Source organism: Vipera ursinii (assembly GCF_947247035.1).
Source record: "Vipera ursinii genome assembly, chromosome: 2".
NCBI classification, from domain to species: domain Eukaryota; kingdom Metazoa; phylum Chordata; class Lepidosauria; order Squamata; family Viperidae; genus Vipera; species Vipera ursinii.
The window spans coordinates 256,947,786-256,963,625 of NC_139513.1; positions in this window are offsets into that span (position 1 = coordinate 256,947,786).

The window sequence follows — 15,840 nt, forward strand, 5'->3', positions numbered from 1 at the left end:
CTGGAATTCAGCTAAAGAAATTAAAACTGATATGTGCAAATGACAAGGCAGTTGTTCCTTCAGGGTATAACTTACAGTACATATGAGTTTAACCAGAAACTCCATGGAATCTCTCTCATACATTTTGTGAAAATCCATATATTATATTTCACAATAGTCCTGAAGAACTTACAACTCTCATGACTTTCTGTAATACCTTTTAAGGTGTATTCTTAAATCCTAAGTGTCTGGCAGCATGCTAATTTTGACTGATAGGATCTAGGAAGAATGCCTTCTCTGCCATTGCCCCTACCTCTTGAATATCCTTCCCCCAGAGATGAGAAAGAGTTGGAAGACTTGGCTTTGCCAACTCTCATGGCAAATTTGGGGCCATCAAACTTGGGGGTAATTAGTGCCTTGAAGACCCTTTCCACAGCTTTTAATTTTTTAACTTTGTCCTTGTTTTTTACCTGACTCCTTTTTATTAATTACTGTATTTTTATATGGGTTTTATGTTTTTATGCTTTTAGTTGTTCACCACCCAGTGTCACTCTGACAGTGAGATAGGTAATACTTACATTCAATAAATAAATAAATAAATAAATAAATAAATAAATAAATAAATAAATAAATAAATAAATATGATGTTAAAGAGTGGCTTGATTGATTGATTGATTGATTGATACATATACCTATAAAGTGGTCATAATAATGCTAACTACTGTGAAAATTCTGCTTTATATGTGTGTTGTAATTTATTTTAGTCTCTATAAGGCTGGGAGTTGAAATGAGAGGTGTTTGGGGGGGTTACTTGCAGAATGTTCAGCAGTTTAGGCAAGAAGGCAGAGATTTTCATTCTTAGTTGTCAGGATTTCTGTAAAAGATCCATTTATTGTATATGAGGACAATCAAGCTGCGATAAAGATGGCAAACAATGCTGCAGTCAGAACAAGATCCAAACATACAGATCTTTGTTACTTGAATGTGTCAAAGACAAATTAATACAACTGGAATATTGTTCATCTGATGTAAATATCGCAGATCATTTCACTAAAGTCCAAAGTGCTGTGAAACACAATACAGTTGTGAAAGAATTGGCATAAGATTGTAAGAGGTTATATATTATACAACCCAAAGGGGACAATGTTAGGCATATGGTGATAGCCTACATAGTTGGGTTGAAAATATATAAACCATGATGTTGTGACTTTAAGGTGTTAATTGACCAATGGGTGTGTAAGTGTTCTCATGGCCATAAGAGGGAGCTAGGAACATAGCTTCTTTCTCTCTGAATTCTATGCTCTCTCTACTATTGCTGTTTTGCTGTACTGTTGGTTTACTACTGTGATAAACCTGAACTGTGTATTGACCTCTGGACCGGTAAGAAGACTTTGTATTTTGGAATACTTCCTGGACTGTTGCTATTGTGTATGATCCGGACTGTTTATTTTTGACTGTGCATTTTTGTTTTTACACCACCTCAAAAGTAAAATACTTTTGTTTTCACAACTCAGTGTACTCTTGTGGTTACTGTGTGACTCTTACTGCTCTCAGTACCCTTCCTTGTTTGTGCAACTTCTTGGTAGCACAAGGAGACCTCTGCACAACAATTCCTAACAGATAACAATTCAGCTGCAACATCATTGAGTTAGATTCTGCATACTCCTTAGCGTGGAAGTAAAGGTTCGTTTTCTCTCAGTAGCCAGATCAAAGGAGCAAGGTTGAAATCAGTAAGAGTTTTCTTGGTTTCTGCCTTCTCGGAAGCATAGGGGCCATGCAAAACCTCAGGCTGCTGTCCCCCTTTCCAATTCCCCCAGGACTTTTGTTTTATTGCTCGTTGTGGTCATTAGGAAGTTTTTGCAGCATCTGCAGCAATTCAAAGCAGGGAGGTAAAATCTTAGAACCTCAAATAACTGTTGAAAAGAAATATGTTTTGGGGACACATCAAGACTTTTAAAAGCAAAAAGACAGAATACAAAATTGGCTTATTTAATCAAGATTAAAATATATATGATATTTTTTCTAGTAGCCTTTAAAAGGGTTTTTTTTTGGTCTGGGACTGACAAAAAGATTCTCATGGGAGAAGATATAAGAAGAAGATATTTTTGTTCTATTTTTATAGAAAATGATAAATTACTGTGTAAATGAAAAGATAGATAGATAGATAGATAGATAGATAGATAGATAGATAGGTAGAGATAGATAGATAGTGTCAGAATCCATTTATATCACATTTCATAATTGTATAGGTAGAACAACGTGCTATTACTGAGGATTCTGCCATCTCTCCGAGGGGGGGGGAGAGGATGGTTACTAAAGCGATTTTCAAACAACAGGGGATGTTTTAATGGGGGAAGGGAGGGGAACAGACAGGTCTGGTTTGTATCTTCATTTACAACTGAAAAGGAAAGCAATAACCATAAAACCAAGGAGAGTTCCCTTTCCCATGGAAGGACCTGACACCTAGCAACTGACGACAGCCTGACCAAATGGATGAGGGGAGGGGCCGAAATGGGAATGGTTTATATAGGATTGAAATGTAACTTTTGTCAGATTCCGTCTTGTATTCCCACAATCGATTCCATCCTAGTAAACATTTTCCTTTTGGACTAAACTTGCATCCAAGAGTTCTTATTTCCTAAGATGTGGATTGAGGTGGGTCCTGACAGTAGACGGAATCTGCTTTAAGAGTCAACCTGGAAGGGAAAACCTTACCGGGGGACTTTGCAACAAATACAATGTCTGGCGATGAAGCAAGAGAGGAGGGAAGCCCCATGGAGGGGGAGTCTTCCCCCCAAATGGAATCCCAGAGACAATGGGAAGCTGAAGCAGCATATTCCCCCGGGGAAGAAGCGGTGGAACAGTACGACCGAAAACCCTGGTGGTCGATGGGCGTTGGAAGGAAAAGTGAGTGGGAAAAGGCTTCGGGAGAAACGACCCTGAGGCGTAGTAACCACCAACCGGAATGGAGGCAAGGGATGGAGAGTTCCCTGCACGCCAGCGAGGAGGAGCGGATCCTGGAAAAGGCCATTGATCTGATGAAAGCAACCCTGAGTTCACTGAGGGAGGAGAGAGCTGAAAATCGCAACCGAGGCAGCGCCTGGGGACGCAACTGGAAAGGTAACGGAAGGGATCCAACACCTGAAACCCCGGGGCCATCCAATGGAACAGGAATTGCTGCCTCAGTAGTAACCCCCCCCAGAACCACAGATGGGGACCAGGATGAGGAGTGATACCGGCCACGGCACAGACAACGCTCCAGCCAAAGACTCCCACCCCTGGAAGTCAAATTCAAGGGGGAGCCATCACGACTGGGATTTTTCCTAACCCAAGTCCTCAGCTACATGGAAGAGTACGGACGGGACATCCCCAGTGACAAAACACGCATCCGAATTGTGCAATCTGCCCTGGACGGGACGGCTGCAGACTGGGTGGTGAACTTGCATGACTCCAACGCCCCAGAACTCAACAACTTCAACCGATTCATGTCATCTTTGAGGCGACGATTCGAGGATCCTTTGGCTGACCGTAAGGCCCGGGAGAGAATCAAAACGGTGAGGCAGGGCAGGCGAGCAGTGGCTGATTATACCCAAGAATTCCGAGCCATTGCCAGCAAGCTGAACTGGCCAGAAGACATCCTCCTTAGCCACTTCAAAGACGGTCTGAACTACGACCTGTATGATGCTTGCCTGCCTCGAGGATACCCACCCCACCTCGACGACTGGTACATCCTGGCGGAAGAAGTGGAAATAGACCTACTGAAGAGACACCGCAGAGGAAAACCATGGGGCCGCCTGCCACCCGAGCAAACACGCGAGGGGGAAAAACCACCAGCCACAGCCAAAAAATCAACAAGTTGCTTCAACTGCGGGAGAGAGGGCCACCGTGCTGCAGAATGTCGTTCAAAAGCCCCCCCACGAAAACCAGAGGCATCATCCTCCAAGAAGCTGGGGAAGCCCCAAGGCAACACAAAAGAATCTTCCATGAAGGGGACAGAGGCTGTAGAGTCCACAATTCCTGCCAGGAACTGGGACTGGACTCCGGCCTGCACCGCAGGGATGGTGGACAACTCGGAAGACAGCTCAGAGGGAGAACCATTGGTAAGTGGACCCCTTCCACCCATACTTAAGACAGTGACTATATTAGCTTCCCTTATGCCTGAAGCAGCCAAAATAAAAGCTCTGATAGACTCTGGGTGCATCCGCTGCCTTATCAGCCCAACGCTGGTGGAGAGATTGAGCATCCCAGTGAGGAGGCTAAAACAATCAATCTCTTTTAGTCAATTATATGGGACAATAGCAGGGGGAGGACCAGCCACCCTAGCCACTTTACCAATCCACCTATCACTGGGGCCCCATGAGGAGGACATAACGTTTATAGTGGCCCCAGGCATGGAATGCCCAATGATCCTAGGACTGGAATGGCTGAAGAAATGGAACCCCGGGATAAACTGGAGGACAGCAGAACTCAATTTCCCAAAGGGGGTGAAGAAGAACTTAGACTCCAAAAGCACCCCCCCAACCCAGAGGGAGGAGACAGCAGCAGTGGGGAAAGAGAAGGGATTACCAGAGATACCGGAGGAATACAGGGACCTGGCTGAGGTTTTCAGTGAGGAAAGAGCAGATGAGCTTCCCCCCCACCGCCCCACAGACTGCACCATAGAATTCAAACCTGGGGCAAAACTCCCAAAACCCAGGATGTATGCCATGAGCCCAAGGGAAATGGCAGAAATGGAGAGATTCATAAAGAAAAACTTAGAAAGAGGATTTATTGAGCCTGCCAAACCCAAAGTGGCCGCCCCAGTTCTGTTCAGGGAGAAAAAGGATGGGTCCTTTTGTTTGGTTGTGGACTATAGAAATTTGAACACAATTAGTGAATGTAATCTGTACCCCCTTCCCCTAATGAAGGATATGTTATCCCACCTATCGAAAGGAAAGATTTTTACCAAACTAAATCTGAGGGAAGCATACTACCGTATTAGGATTAAGGAAAGAGACAAATGGAAGACTGCATTCAACTGCCCAATGGGGTGCTATCAATTCAAAGTATTGCCATTCGGACTGCAAGGGGCCCCCGCAGTCTTTATGCAATTAATTAATGACGTGCTGAGAGAGCACCTATATAAGGGGGTCCTGGTTTACCTCGATGACATCCTTATCTTCACAGAAACCAAAGAGGAACATATCAAACTAGTCAGAGCAGTCCTGAAGAAGTTGCGAGCTGCCCACTTATATGCTAAATTATCGAAGTGTGAATTCCATCAGGAAAAAATCAACTACCTGGGATATTGCATATCTCCAGAGGGCATCGAAATGGACCCTGAGAAGGTCAGGGCAGTACTAGAGTGGGCACCCCCCTGCACATGGAAGCAATTGCAAAGTTTCCTGGGGTTTGCAAACTTCTACCGCCAATTCATCCCCGCATTTGGCCAAATAGCCATGCCCCTCACAAATTTGTTGAAAACGAAGGGGGGGCGTCACCCGTGAAACCCAGCCAGCCTCTGAAATGGTCAATGGAATGTCAAGCAGCATTTGGGAGGCTAAAGAGACTTTTTTCTGCTGAACCTGTCCTAAAACACCCAGATCCCGACAAACCTTTTGTAATACAGGCAGATGCGAGTGATGTAGCGGTAGGAGCCGTACTATTACAAGAAAATGATGGGGGGACATTGCAACCATGCACATACACATCCAGAAAACTCACAGAAACAGAACAACGCTGGCCAATATGGGAAAAAGAGGCATTCTCATTGAGGTGGGCATTACTAACATGGCACCAATTTTTAGAAGGAAATAAAATACCTTTCCAGGTCTGGACAGACCACAAAAATTTGGAAGCACTAAAAACGCCCAGGAAGCTCACTCCTAAGCAAGCCCGCTGGTCCCAACATTTTCACCGATTCAATTTCACTCTCAAACACTTACCGGGGGAAAAGAACTTCCTGGCAGATGCATTATCCCGCATGCCCCAATATAACAGCACAAGAGTTACTGACTTTAAACCACTTGTACCGGAACAACAACTGGCAGCACCAGTCACCACCAGGGCACAAGAAAAAATGAAGCCGAAGGTAGATAGCCAAACTGGAATAGAATTCAGGAAATCTTTGGAAAGTGATGAATGGTTCCAGAAAAATAAACATGTGTGCACAATTAAAGATGGACTGCCGTGGGTGGGGGAGAAGCTATATATACCTGCCACACAGAGAATCAATTTCATGCAACTGTGCCATGATACAAAATCAGCAGGACACTTTGGCTTTGTAAAAACCTTACACTTAACTAAAAGGCAATTTTGGTGGCCATCTATGAAAAAGGACATAGAAAGCTATGTGGGTAGCTGTCAAATTTGCGCGATGGCCAAAACACTGCAAGGGAAACCGCCAGGTCTGTTACAACCGGTGGCAAACCCCTCAGCCCCATGGAAAGAAATAGCCATGGATTTTATCGTAGAATTGCCAGAAAGTAATGGAAACACTGTAGTCTGGACTGTCACAGATCTGTTCTCTAAGCAAGTACATTTCATACCTTGCCAAAAAATCCCGACTGAAAAAGCATTAGCAAAACTTTTTGTACAGCATATTTACAGATTGCACGGGGTACCACAACGCATCATATCTGACAGAGGGGTGCAATTTACGTTGGCATTTTGGAAAGAATTTTTATCCCTCTTAGGAACCACCCAAGGACTGTCATCTAGTCACCATCCTCAGACAGATGGAGCTTCTGAAAGACTTAATAATATACTTGAACAATATCTGAGATGCTATATTAATTTTCAGCAGTCTGACTGGACGGACCTACTGCCTTTTGCAGAAGTAGCATATAATAATGCAGTCCACTCAAGCACAGGTTACACTCCTTTTCAAGTAGCTACAGGCCAGAGTTTCAACCCAATACCAGAACTAACCCCAAAAGAACCGGTTATCCCTGATATGAAGGAATGGATTGCTCAATTACAAAATACATGGCCAATCGTTAGGAAAGCATTGGAAGATGCCAGAAAAGCATACAAGACACAGGCAGACAAAAAAAGAACCGATCCCACACCATTTAGGGTAGGAGAGATGGTATATTTAACCACAAAATACCTGAAATCACTCCAACCCTGTAAAAAACTAGGACCAAAATATTTTGGACCCTTTCCAATTAAAAGAATCATAAACCCAGTAACAGTTGAATTAGAACTACCCCAAAATCTTAGACGAATACACCCAACCTTCCACTGCAGTCTATTAAAGAGAGAACAACAATCACCACTACAAGAAAAAATCCCACCACCACCACCCCCCATCATGGTGGAAGGAGAACAACATTTTGAAGTGAAAGAAATCTTAGATTCCAGAAAACACCATGAAACGATACAATATTTAGTGGCATGGAAACACCTCCCCTCCTCAGAAAATGAGTGGGTTAACAAACTCCATGTTAAAGCACCTAAGTTGCTTAAGAGGTTTCATACAGAATATCCAAACAAACCAGGCTAACATTTATATGTTTTCTTTCCCCACAGATGGACTCATCTTTTTTCTGAAAGGAGAGCCGAATGTCAGAATCCATTTATATCACATTTCATAATTGTATAGGTAGAACAACGTGCTATTACTGAGGATTCTGCCATCTCTCTGAGGGGGGGGAAGAGGATGGTTACTAAAGCGATTTTCAAACAACAGGGGATGTTTTAACGGGGGAAGGGAGGGGGACAGACAGGTCTGGTTTGTATCTTCATTTACAACTGAAAAGGAAAGCAATAACCATAAAACCAAGGAGAGTTCCCTTTCCCATGGAAGGACCTGACACCTAGCAACTGACGACAGCCTGACCAAATGGATGAGGGGAGGGGCCGAAATGGGAATGGTTTATATAGGATTGAAATGTAACTTTTGTCAGATTCCGTCTTGTATTCCCCCAATCGATTCCATCCTAGTAAACATTTTCCTTTTGGACTAAACTTGCATCCAAGAGTTCTTATTTCCTAAGATGTGGATTGAGGTGGGTCCTGACAGATAGACAGATAGATAGATAGACAGATAGATAGAATAGATTGATCGATCAGGGGTCTTCAAACTTGGCATGCTGGCTGAAGTTTTAAGTTTAAGTTTAAGTTTTATTAAATTTTTATACCGGCCTTCTCCCGAAGGACTCAGGGCGGTGAACAGGGCATATAATAAAAATACAAAAGTACAAAAGTTAAAAAAGAATTAAATTATTGCCCAAAATAAAACAATAAGAATATGCAAATATTAAAACCCTAAGTTAACTCCCCATCAGGCCAGGCCAGCTTGTTCGAATAAATGGGTCTTTAACCCGCACCGGAAGGAGCGGAGATCCGGTGCCATCCGGAGCTCAACCGGCAGTTATTTTCCACAGAGCTGGGGCGCCCACAGAGAAGGACCTCCCCCTGGGGGCCACCATCCGGCATTCTCTGACCGGAGGCACCCTGAGGAGGCCCTCTCTGTGGGAACGCACAGGGCGGAGGGGAGTCGACGCCGGCAGCAGGTGGTCCCCAAGGTATTCCGGACCCATGCCATGTAAGGACTTAAAAACCATCACTAAGACCTTGAACCTCACCCGGAAGACAACTGGTAACCAATGCAGCTCGCGGAGCAAAGGTGTAACATGGGAGTACCGGGAAACTCCCAAGACAACTCTCGCGGCCACATTCTGTACCAGTTGGAGCCTCCGAGTGGTCTTCAAGGGAAGCCCCATGTAGAGAGCATTGCAATAGTCAAGACGAGAGGTCACGAGGGCATCCCGGTCTAGATAGGGCCACAACTGACGCACCAGGCGAACCTGAGCGAAAGCCCCCCTAGTCACGGCTACTATATGATCTTCTAAGGTAAGCCGTGAATCTAGGAGGACTCCCAAGTTGTGAGCCCTATCCATGGGGGGTAAACACTCACCCCCCATAGAAAGCGATGGAACATTTTGAGTGTCCCAGGATGCCGGAATGTACAGCCACTCAGTCTTCTCAGGGTTGAGTTGAAGTCTGTTCCTCCCCATCCAGACCCGAACCGCCTCCAGGCAACGGGACATCACAGCGAGGGCATCACTGGGGTGGTTTGGGGTCAAAATAAAAAGTTGGGTATCATCGGCATATTGATGATACCCAACTCCAAAACCACAAATGATCTCACCCAGCGGTTTCATGTAGATGTTGAACAGGAGAGGCGAGAGAACCGACCCCTGAGTAACTCCACAAATGAGAGACCTAGGGGCCGATCTCTGCCCCCCTGCCAACACCAACTGCGAACGTCCCAGGAGATAGGAGGAGAACCACCGAAGAACCGTGCCTCCCACTCCCAATCCCCTGAGATGCCTCAGCAGGATACCATGGTCGATGGTATCGAAAGCCGCCGAGAGGTCTAATAGGACTAGGACAGAGGAATATCCCCTATCCCGGGCCCTCCAGAGATCATTCACCAGAGTGACCAATTCCGTCTCCGTGCTGTACTCGGGCCTGAAACCCGATTGGTACGGGTCCAGATAATCCGCTTCATCCAGGACCAGAGGGAGCTGATGCGCCACCACACTCTCAACAACCTTCGCAAGAAAGCGAAGGTTGGAGACTGGGCAAAAGTTGTTCAACACAGCTGGGTCCAAGGCAGGCTTCTTGAGGAGGGATCTCAGCACCGCCTCCTTCAAGATGGTGGGGAAATTACTCTCACTCAAAGAAGCAGATATAACCGCCTGGAACCAGCCTCGTGTCCTCTCCCTAGCTGCATAAACCAGCCAAGAAGGGCACGGATCCAATAAACATGTGGTGGAGCTCAACCTCCCCATAATCCTGTCCACTTCATCAGGGGTCACAGAATCAAACTCCTCCCAGATAACATTGACAAGACCGCCCGTGTCCTGATCGTCAGACTCTGCCCAGCTGGAGTCCAAACCGGTCCGAATCCGAGCGATTTTATCCGACAGATGTTGACCAAACTCCTCGGCGCGACCCTGCAAGGGATCCTCCCTCACCTCCTGATTAAGGAGGGAGCAAGTCACCCTAAACAGGGTGGCCGGGTGATTATCTGCGGACGCGATGAGGGCAGAGAAGTAATTACACCTCGCCGCCCTCATCGCTGCGAGATAAGACCTAATATAGGTTCTTAACCACAACCGGTCGGATTTGGATCGGCTGGACCTCCAGCAGCTCTCTAGGCCCCGTTTCCGACGCTTCATCTCCCGGAGCTCCGCGGAAAACCATGGAGCTCGTTGGGATCTGCACCGGGTAAGGGGCCGCAAGGGCACAACTCGGTCCAGTGCCTCAGTGGCTGCCCTTTCCCAGGCTTCTACTAAGGCATCCACCGAGTTGTGAGCGACGGAGGCAGGTGGGGATCCCAGAGCTGCCTGGAACCCGTCAGGGTCCATTAAGTGCCTGGGGCGGTACCATCTAGTTGGTTCCGCATCCCCACGGTGGGGGGGTGGCAAGACGGAAGACCAGCTGCAGGAGGTGATGATCGGTCCATGACAGGGGCATAATAAATGGAGAGCCCCCACCAAGATCATCCAACCACCATCCAGATAAAAAAACCAGGTCAAGGGTGTGGCCTCCCTCATGAGTTGGTTCAGAAATTACCTGCGTCAGGTCCATGGCCGTCATGGAAGCCATGAACTCCCGGGCTAACTCAGATGACCCTCCCAGGGATGGTAGATCGAAGTCACCCAAAACTAGAAGTTTGGGGAACTCAATCACCAAACCGGAGAGGACATCGAGTAGCTCAGGCAGGGCTGCCGCTGTGTGAAGAATTCTGGGAGTTGAAGTCCACAAGTCTCAAATGGGCTAAGCTTGAAGACCCCTGACATAGCTATTGTTTGTACTTGTCTTGGTGAAGAAGGAAGTCATTTCTTTATATATTTTTATTTATTTATTTTCCTCATCCACCTTTTTTCTCTCTGCATTTTTTATTTTTATTTTTTATATTTTTCTTAGTTTGTATTAGTTTTTAACGTTTTACTTTTAAACATTATTAAAAATTATTAAAACTTTGCTGAGAAGAGTTTCTGTATTGCAGATGCTGCTTAATATACAAAATAAGAAGCACATATTTAAATGTACTTAAAATGACCATTAATATAAATTTAAAAGAAGAATGAAAAAAAGGAAGCAGGTTGAATACAATAACTGAATAGAGGATACATTACAGTTTTACAATATGTAAGTCATAGCTGAAATGTAAAATTTAGCCTTTTTCCTGGAAAAATTTGCAGGATGAGTCCCTTGGTAAAAAGTAAAGTGTTCTTTGTTGGTGCCAAGTTGAATATTTTGTAATTAGAGGTGTATCATTTCTGCTCTCCAGGGATAACATATTGGATAAACCAGGAGTATATGAGTAATTGTTTCAATTTCTGTGTCAGAACAGATATATTAGTCAATCCTTGAAGGCAACATTGTTACATCTCCTTGTAACACCATCAAGGAAGGGCATTTAGGCATGTCAAAGTGTAACACTATACATATGGAACATATATTTAGAGGTGGAGAAAGGTGGATAGATGAGATGAGATGAGATGAAAATAATATTGATCTATCTCTTTGACATTGAGGTCTTGTTTTGTTTAATTTTGCTCCAAATTCTCTTCAGCATAGGTAGAATGTGGTGAGTAAATCTGAAAGCCAAATCAAATGAAATTGGATTCTTTCATGCAGACATGTGCCCTCTGGAATCAGCTCCCTGTTGAGCTCTGGATGGCTCCCGACCTTTGCTCTTTCCGCTGCAACCTGAAGACTTGGCTATTTGAACTTGCCGGCCTGGACTGAGGGACTGGGATTTTAGATTTTAAATTTTAAATTTTATATTTTAGAACGTGTTTTATTGTTTAGGGCTATTTGGTTTAATTTATTTTAATTTTTGTATATTATGTGTTGTATATAGTGTTTTAATTGCCCTGTACACTGCCCCGGGTCCTTCGGGAGAGGGGCGGTATATAAATCAAAATAATAAATAAATATAGGACTACAAATTGAACTAAATATTCATTTCAATTAAAGTATGTACTGTATTTTTGCTGCTTTGAGTTACTTATAAAGTAATAAAGGTGGGATAAAACTCTAATAAATAAATAAAAATTAAGCAACATAACTTCAAATGGGCCTTGACAAAGATATATCCCAGTTCTAGTCAAAGGAGAGCATTGGAGACTGAACATGGGACTGAAGGAAAAGTCTCAAGTATTTGGATTGCATCGACATGAGTGTGGGGACTTTCCCCCTTTAACATGCATAGTTAATTGGAGATTTATATTTGGACCTGTGGCAAAAGGAGCCTTAAGATATGATACATTGGAAATAAATGCAAATAGATGTATAGGCCTTCACATCCTTGCTCAAGGTATTATTATTATTATTTGTTTGAGGTGCATTAGAATGATGACTTGTTAATACCACCATCTTGGTGGGGTGGCAGTGGTTATTCAGGAGACTTTGTGTCCCCGGGAGGCCACCATTGTCCAGATGGCTGGGAGTGAATCCCTCCTCCTGAGATGCGGTCCTCGGGTTCAGTTGGGCTTGTTGCTTACATACCTGGCGCCCAGCTGTGTGGCAACAGCCCTGCCTGAGCTGCTCGACACCCTCTCAGGGTTGGCGGTGGAGTTCCCCAGGCTTATACTGTAGTCCTGGGTGACTTCAACCTGCCGTCACTGGGAGGGTCGTCGGAGTTAGCTCGGGAGTTCATGGCTTCCATGACAGCCATGGGCCTGACCCAGGTTATTGAGGGCCCGACTCATGTGGGGGATCATACTCTCGACCTGGTGTTCCTGTCTGGACAGTGGTTGGATGATCTGGGAGGGGGTTCCCCGTCCATCACCCCTCTGTCATGGTCAGATCACCACCTCCTGAGGCTGGTTTTCCGTCATGCCACTCCCCGCCGCTGGGTGGCGGAACCGACCAGGTGGTTCCGCCCCAGGCGCCTAATGGACCCAGATCGGTTCCAGAGGGCGCTTGGGCCTATACCTATCACCCTTACCCACAGCCCAGTCGATGCAATGGTGGAGGCCTGGGAAACGGCTGCCACCAGGGCACTTGACTGCGTTGTACCCATGCGACCTCTGACCCGGCGCAGATCCCGTTGGGCCCCATGGTTCTCTATGGAGCTCCGGGAGATGAAGCGTCGGAGACGAGGTCTAGAGAGCGGTTGGAGATCCAGCCGATCCGAATCCGACCGATTGCAGTTAAGAACCTTTATAAGGTCTTATCTTGCGGCGATAAGGACGGCGAGGTCTAACTACTTTGCCGCCCTTATCGCGTCCGCAGATAATCGCCCGGCCACCCTGTTTAGGGTGACTCGCTTCCTCCTTAACCAGGAGGTGAGAGAGGATCCCTTGCAGGGACGAGCCGAGGAGTTTAGTCAACATCTGACGGAAAAAATCGCTCGGATCCGGACCGGCCTGGACTCTGACTGGGCAGAGTCTGATGTGGAGGAATCAGGCGGTCTTGAGCACATTATCTGGACTGAGTTCGACCCTGTTTCCCCTGATGATGTGGACAGGATCATGGGGAGACTGAGCACCACCACCTGTTTGTTGGATCCGTGCCCCTCCTGGATAGCTTATGCGGCTTGGGAGGGAACACGAGGCTGGTTCCATGCAGTAATAACTGCTTCTTTGAAGGAGGGTGTCTTCCCTGCCGCCTTGAAGGAGGCGGTGGTGAGACCCCTTCTCAAGAAGCCTGCTTTGGACCCGGCTGCTTTAAACAACTATCGTCCAGTCTCCAACCTTCGCTTCCTGGCGAAGGTTGTTGAGAGTGTGGTGGCGCATCAGCTCCCTCTGTTCCTGGAGGAAACTGATTATCTGGACCCGTACCAATCGGGCTTCAGGCCCGGACACAGCACGGAGATGGCATTGGTCGCACTGGTGAATGATCTCTGGAGGGCAAGGGACAGGGGTTGCTCCTCTGTCCTGGTCCTATTAGATCTCTCAGCGGCTTTTGATACCATCGACCATGGTATCCTGTTGCGGCATCTCAGGGGGTTGGGAGTGGGAGGCACCGTTCTACAGTGGTTCTCCTCCTACCTCCAGGGCCGCTCGCAATCGGTGTTGACGGGAGGGCAGAGATCCGCCCCGAGGCCTCTCATTTGTGGAGTTCCTCAGGGGTCGGTTCTCTCGCCTCTCCTGTTCAACATCTATATGAAGCCGCTGGGCGAGATCATTCGTGGTTTCGGGGTGGGGTATCACCAGTACGCTGATGATACCCAACTTTTTCTTTCTACCCCGAACCAACCCAGTGATGCCCTCTCCGTGATGTCCCGGTGCCTGGAGGCGGTTCAGGTCTGGATGGGGAGAAACAGGCTTCATCTCAATCCTGCCAAGACTGAGTGGCTGTGCATATCGGCGTCTCGGGTTAACCAAGTTATTCCACCTCTAACGATGGGGGGTGAGGTGTTACCCCTCGTCGATAGGGCTCGCAACTTGGGCGTCCTCCTGGATTCACGGCTCAATTTTGAAGATCACATAGGAGCCGTGACCAGGGGGGCTTTTGCACAGGTTCGCCTGGTGCGCCAGTTGCGTCCCTATCTGGACCGAGACGCCCTATGCACAGTTACTCATGCACTTGTGACCTCCCGTTTGGACTACTGTAACGCTCTCTACATGGGGCTGCCCTTGAAGACCACTCGGAGGCTTCAACTGGTGCAGAATGCGGCCGCGCGAGTTGTAATGGGGGTTTCCCGATACTCCCATGTAACACCTCTACTCCACGACTGTTCTAAACCAGCCCTCTTCTCGCACCCCTAATCAAAGGAAGAGTCTGGAAAGCGTCCAAGATCAAAAGGCTTCTGCCAAGTTTTAATTACACTGTTACAAAAATACAAGAGCTTGACTTCTCAAAGAAAAAGTTGCTTTCAGCAACTAGCCCCTCCCCAAACACTTCTTTTATAGAGAGCTCAGGGCGTGGTCTCCCTGTGCCTCCTCCCGAGGAGTCCCATAGCCTTCCTTTGTTTGTCCCTGCTCGTCTGCCTCCTGCGTCGGGCGTCCTTGAACAGGGCCAGCTGTGGGTCATCATCCTCCGCACTCTCGGGCTCACACAGCTGAGAAGAGGTTCCCGGCTGAGGACTCTGCAAAGTCTCCAAATCATCATCAGCCGGTTCGTTTCCCTCCTCCCCCACATCTGAGTCCTCCGATACATCGGACCCGGCTGTCGGGCCCACAGGCTGGCCCTGAGTCACAACACTATCCCGCACCGCAGGGCCCTTCCCCCGGGTCTGCCGATCCGGATGCGGTCGGGATGGGAACTGTTCGTGAAAAGCAGTCACCAACGCAGGGGCATGAACGGCGGTCGCGTCTTCCCATGTGAAGTCCTCCGGCCCGTACCCTTTCCACTCGATCAGGTACTGGAAGCGACCTTTCAGCCAGCGGGAATCCCTGATGCTGGCGACCTCGTACTCGGGGGTGCTGTCGCCATCACGAGGTCCTGATGGGGGAGGTTCCGCTTGGCGAAGTGGACAAGCCGGTTGTTCGGGGACCAACAAGGACCGATGGAAGACGGGGTGCACGCGCAGGGAACGTGGCAGAGTTAAACGATAGGCGACCGGGTTGATGACGGCCTCGACTGGGAACGGTCCAAGGTAACGGTGGTCCAGCTTCCTCGCCGGCCGAGTGGATGGTAGGTTCCTGGTGGACAGCCAGACCCGATCCCCCACCGATAATGGAGGCGTATCCCTTCTCGACCGATCGGCGAACCTCTTGTAGTCGGCCTTGGCCTTCTCCAGCTGCCGTCGCACCAACCGATGGATCGCCTGTAACTCCGCCATGAATTCGTTCGCTGCCGGCTCCGGTGAGTCCACGGGAGAAAGGGGGAAAAACCGAGGGTGATAACCCACATTGGCCAAGAACGGTGTCATCTGCGTGGAGGTGTGCTGCGAGTTGTTAAAGGCAA